The sequence below is a fragment of the Rousettus aegyptiacus genome, unplaced genomic scaffold, assembly GCF_014176215.1.
Source record: "Rousettus aegyptiacus isolate mRouAeg1 unplaced genomic scaffold, mRouAeg1.p scaffold_m13_p_10, whole genome shotgun sequence".
Classification (NCBI taxonomy): Eukaryota; Metazoa; Chordata; class Mammalia; order Chiroptera; family Pteropodidae; genus Rousettus; species Rousettus aegyptiacus.
The window spans coordinates 70,883,905-70,890,105 of NW_023416285.1; positions in this window are offsets into that span (position 1 = coordinate 70,883,905).

The window sequence follows — 6,201 nt, forward strand, 5'->3', positions numbered from 1 at the left end:
CTATAACTGAATGCTAAGCCTGATTAATTTGGGTCCTTTGATGCCAGGAATTTTAGGGAACTGTTTTTCCTGGAAATCAAGCTTAAAAGTATTAGAATGCCACGTAAGAAAGGATTTTTTGGAATTAGAGTAGACATTTGCAGGAGTTAACAGCATTAATTGTTATTTAATTGGAAGACTATAGTGGAAATTCCAACTTGAGCTTAAGCTGTATCACCCTAGGATTGAGAAATGTCTAGGAACATCTAGAGAACTATAGGAATTGGGCCACCTGGGCTCTATTTCTTTAAAGTAGCTCTCTATGCTTCAAGGTAGAACTCACCCAGGAGAAAGGCGTCAAGATATATAACACTCTGTCCTTAATACAATCAAATGTCTGTCAAACAGATTATCTTCTGTCCCAGCTTCCATAGGTGCTATCCTGAGCCCTAGTAAAAGAAGTCTACAATAAAGGTGTGAGTAAAACTGAAAATAACTGATTCCCTAAATTCTGAAATGGATATTAACTACATAGTGACAGAAGAAAAAAAAAACGGAAATGTTTAGTCCTGTTCTATTGGTAATAGTTGCTTCAGATAATGGTGTCTTTGGCAGTTACAGGAATTAGTATGGATGAATTTTTGGTGGATTCATAGCTGGATAATAAGATATAAACTCGAATGTCCATAGCTGCTTCACTGCAGTCACTGGAAGCATAAGTTACCTTGCACAAGAATCACTTCTGGAACTAGGAATAATAAAGAAAACGTCATATATCACTGGATAGAATATAGTTTTACTATGGATCATACTCAAGGCAAGCTTTATGAAATTATAAAACAACTTAGAAGTATATTTGAGAAGGATACAATTCAGTTCATGCAATTTAAGGAAAGGGAACACAAAAAAATTTTTCTACAGTTCTCGTGTGACCTTCATTTGGTGTGGCCTGGAGAAACCTAGTTTGCATTAGGATTTATAAGGGACTTTCTGGAATTTTAAGACAATTTAAGGTACAGTAAGGTCAGAGTCAGGAATGACTAGGAAGCATAATCTCTTAAGTGCATCAGAAACTTAATTTGAATTTTTAAACAATCTACTAGCCCACAACTTTTTTAAAGCACCTCTATCAGGCCCTAGCAGGAGAGCAGGGTCACACATATTACGATGGATCATTTTAAGTGTCAAACAACATCAGAATATTTACAGTCCTAGAAATGCCAATTATTCCATGAACAGTGTATCTAGACAAAGGTCAGCTTAGTTTGTTGGTTCTGCTCTCTTCTTTTGTTCAACATTGGCTGTGGGCATTTTGTCATTGTGCCTTTTATTAATTTTGTAGTGTTTTGATTATAACATGTAATCATGGAAGAAGTTTTGGTGAATATCTTTATTTTCAGAATAAAGTTTTTAACAAATAAACATTCATAAAGTTTTAACAAGTAAATATTCATAATATTCGTCTTTAAAAAAATCACAAAACAGTTCTTGATGGATATAACAAGGAAAACTTCTTAGTGTAGTGAAGTTTTCCTTTAAAAAATATCAATGTCTTTAATAGAGACATTGCACTATTAGTCAGTAGTGCACTATCTACTTCTCGAAAAAGCACGTAGATCATCGATAGGATTTGGAAGACTCTAAAGAATGCTTAAAGAATTAGAAAATAAGAACTATGTGAAAAGACTTAGAAAACTAGGATTTCATTTTGGAAAGGAGACAACTATAAGAGGAATTATTTTTTCATAATAAAAGGGCTATTGTGAGCAGGATGATAACCAGTTGTTTTCTCTCTCTATTTGGAGAAAGATGAGAGGAAAAGGGTTGAATGGAGAGCATAAGGGAGCTAGGCTAACTGTTAGAAAGGATTTATTTTTAATAAAGGATGGTAACCCTGGAATACATTGCTGGCAGACATTGTCAAATATATTTGTGTGTTTGAAGTAAATAATGGGCCACACAATTTAAAATTCAAAAAGTTGTCCAGTGGTATCTCAAATCCTTATGCTTATCATCAAACAAGTTTAACAAAAAATAGTATTTCTACCTCCTTATCCTTTTGTCGTAATAGTATGTCATTATTACTTGTTATTAATTGTGTTTTCTTCACATGGAATTGTTTTATTGAATTTAAGTTTGGCTTAATTTTCTAGTTTCTCAATGTAGAAAATTCCTGACAGTGTAGTAAGTGGGAGATAAATAAGGTTAGTGATTTTAAAACATTTCGTGGGAAGAATCCTTGCTTTTAACAAAATATTTGTGATTGGTTACCTGTGAATGAGAGAAAATTAAGGCGCAGAAGGTGGGGCAGAATCCTGTTGATCTTGCCCCTCATATCTGCCCTTCCAACAAGCCCCAAGACATCCTGGAGAAACACTTATGGCTTTTTGAGCATAGTTTAAAAATCGCTGACCCAGATAAGAATGATAAATTGCACTCTGGCTATGTTTCACAGCTCACAAAATGATTTAAAGCATATTGTCTATGTCCTTCCTGCCTCAGCATTCAGATTCTATTTAAGTATATCATTTAAAAACATCTGGTAATGACTTTTTGAGTGTGATCATAAGTCTAGTTATATTAAGTTTAATGAAAAAAAAGTTTAATTTAGAATGGATTTTTTCTTTTATAAAAGTTAGAGGCATTTCTATTTCCATCACCTTTGGAAAATGTGAAATGATGAGAACTTATATTGAATAAAATACGCTAAAAAATTCTGTTGTATTAAAGTTCGATATTAAATCAAGGCTGACTTATCCGTTAGGCATAGCAGGCACAGTGTTCAGGACCAACAGTTGTTTTCAGAGCCAATGAAAATGTTTTATTCTTTTAAAAATCATAACTTAGAAACTCAACTGGCCAAAGAAAGCAGTTTACTATATAATATTAACATGTTATTTCGATCACCTTCATTCATCCCATTGATAAAGATAGAATTCCTGACCTAGGATTATGTCAGTGGCCGAAACGTGACACCTGACAGTGGAGAGATGGTATCAGCAGCAGTTTTTTGGTTACAGAGACTCCAAGTCTAAGAAAGGAACACATTGCACAATGCACACAGTTGTTGCACTAAGAACAGAGTGAACAACTGGTAGCTGTGGGAAACCGGCTTTGTTGTAACAAGAGGATGAAGTATCCCCTGGTTCCCACTGGAGGCTGTCATTGGCTGATTTGAACAATTTCATATGCCAAGTAGGAACCAATATCCATTACTCAGGGCTAAGCAGGACCTGTGCCTGGTCCCTTTGATAAAGAGAATTTGTTTGGCTAGAGACCTAATCTGTGGGAGCAAAACAGAGAACTACATTTAGTCATTCAAGGCCCTCTGAGTTTCACCAGATGTCAAGACAACAGATAATATTGAACTTTTTGGCTCTTAACACCACATATATTCATCTTTATACCAATTTGGTCATAAAATAATTTTAAAATATACTTTTATGAAAAAAGTAAAATAAAATAAAAAATATTTTTATGGAAGAAAGGATCCACAAAAGCAAAAATCTCTAGAGTCCATGAAAGTCATATGTAGCCCTGTTCGGGACTGGAAAATATAGAACTAGTCTGTACCCATCTGTCTCAGAAGAAAACAAGTCCTTTAATTAATCTCAATATCCTTCACAATCTTTCTCTATTCTTAACCTCCAAATTACAAATAATGTGGTCTATAAATCCAAAGTTACTGCCTGAAGGAAATACAGACTGTTCAGAGTCAAAATATGCTATTAATGTGGTTTTCTTTCCTGAAAAGTCACTATATGTAATCTTGAGCAAATTTCTCAATCTCCCTGAACTACAAGTTCCTTTTCTGTAAATAGTATAAAGAGCGAGTCAGTGAAATAGGGGAAAGCACCTCCCGCAGTGTCCAGCATGTGTTAGTTGGATATAAATTATCATTGTAGTCCAGTTTGTCTGACTTTATTATTTCTGAACATTTTAGATTTTCTTGGGTTAGGGTTAAGGTTAGGGTGTATAAATAAATAAATTTACATACATACCACAGGTTCTTGTCTTTACACTGTCTTCCTTGCCTAGAACTTCTTCTCACTCCCTGCTTATCTAAATTCTGCCTTTCTTTATAATGCCAACTTTCATGCAATTAAGTTATTTTTCACAAATTAGCTCTCTTTGATATTTTCTCTGAACTTTTGGAGAACTTGTTCTCTAAGACACTTATTTTGAACTGAACCTATATGCCTTGATTATTAACTCTTTAAATTATTTCCTATTTCCCTAGACTGGAGAACTTTAAATGTTAAGGAATTTGTCATATATCTTTTTTTTTTGGCCTTAATATAATTTCCTGCTCATAGTAGGAACTTAGTCAAGGATAAATAGCAGCCTTTTCCTCTGTGCTCTCATTTTCCTGTTTGTTTTAGCTGATAGCATTCTCATACTAAAACTCCAGATTCAAAACCTCTAGTTTCCAGAGATAAATGTAGATCCATGGGGACCTTTCAGTTAGTATGATCTCCATCTGTCTAGAGGTAGTTTTATTGTCAAAGAGCACAGATTTAGTGAGAGAAGTTTCACCCACCTAGAACACCAGATTCATTACTGCTCTCTTATGATCCAGGGTTTCATGTCCACCTCAGTGTTTTCTCAAATGCTTTCACCCTCCCACGCTGTCCTTCAAGCATTTACAATGTCCTGTCTCTGAATAGTTTCCTATATGTGCCCTAGTTCCACATTCTCTCACACTGCTTTAAGTCAGGCCTTCGTTAATTTCTTTCTAAATTAATGAAATGGCATTTAAATGGGTCTCTCTGTCTCCAGGCTTTATTTCCTTTAATTTATCCTACTCTTACCACCTGAATTATCTTCAAAAAACAGTCAATTTTTTACTCAAAGAGATAATCTCTTGAGCTAAAAATTCTGTTGGTTACTCAGTATTCAATTGTTTATAGTATAAAGTCCATGTTCAAATTATTTTGCCTAGAATTCTAGATCCCTTCAATATTTCAATAACTATTTTTTCAATCTTATTGTGTATCATATCATATCCATTAAACATTGTGCAAGCTAGATTCACAGCTCTCTGAAGAACAAATAATATTTCCTATTTTTCTGGCAACATTCAAGTTCTCTCTATTCATCTGTCCATGAACTGTCCTCTTTAGTTATAATCCCATCATTCTAAATTCAGTTCAGATCTCAAGTCTGTAAAGCTTTCTTGTATTCACTTTAGGAAGACTGCATCTCCTGCTTCCTATGCTTTCTATTTTGTCCATTTCTCATTCTAGCATTTTCACAATTTATCTTAGAGTGATGAATGTGTGTGAGTGTGTGAGTGTGTACGTGAGTGTGTATATATATGTGTGTGAGATAGAGAGGGATTCTCTGCTAGACGGTGAAATTTTGTTTGATAAATAGTATTGTCTGATTATCTTTTCATTCTAATAGTACTTAGAATTATGCCTCGCCCAAAGCAGCTAATCAATAAATGCTATTGAATTTATTTTTTCCCTTGAAGTGAACAAGAGAAACTCTCTAGGACTTTAGTGTCGAAAAATTTCCAATTAGCTATGTTCACCTAAAATGGAACTAAAAATTAATAAATAGTGTTTTATGCATTATCTCATTAATCACTTTAATTTTCTCCTTCAATTTTGAATGTAGGCATTACTTACCCTGATATAAGTAATTTTGTGATTGTTAGAAGAAAATTCAACAAGTTATAAACTGATTTTTCCCTACAACGGCATTTTTCAAACATTTTCTAAGAAAAGATTTCACAAATGAAGAGTTCCATGAATATAGGAGTTTTTGAAATACCAAGTTAAACCAAATTTAACCAACCTCTTTGCCACAGGTTTTTATTACAATTTTAATGCATTGCAAATATCAGAGAAAATATATATATATATATATATATATATATATATATATATATATATATATATATATAAAATTCCCCTCAGTAGAATGACGCACAGAAACCTTTTCTCCCAGTGCATATTGCATATTAATAGGATGATGTTCAGTGGAGTATTTTGGGAAACGTGCTGCATGGTTGTTAATCTATTTTAACATGAGTATAAATCTACTCATACTTAAATATATAAGAACACCAAATTACTTAAATATATAAGAACACCAAATATCTCCCTAAAAAATTAAGGATTCGATCAAAATGGCATTTACTAATGTAAGCCATATTAATGATTTCTTATAATATCAATGAGTCTGTATCTACCTCAGTCAAAAGTATTAAACACT